Raw genomic sequence first — 231 nt, 5'->3', positions numbered from 1 at the left:
ATGGTCTGTACACACACGTGCATATAATCAAGCCAGTCAGCATTTCTCGAAACATGATTCATATCAGAGGAACTAATAATAATAACCAAAATAACTACTTGCCTTATACCTAATACTCTCGTGATTGACTTATACCTAGCGCTTCACTCTTTTTTCCTATAATTAACGTTTCACTCCTTTATTAACATCTAATACTTCGCTCATTTGTTTATGCCTAACACTCCATTCTCT

This window comes from Penaeus monodon, chromosome 19, assembly GCF_015228065.2.
Source record: "Penaeus monodon isolate SGIC_2016 chromosome 19, NSTDA_Pmon_1, whole genome shotgun sequence".
Classification (NCBI taxonomy): domain Eukaryota; kingdom Metazoa; phylum Arthropoda; class Malacostraca; order Decapoda; family Penaeidae; genus Penaeus; species Penaeus monodon.
Note: the sequence above shows the minus strand (reverse complement) of the source record.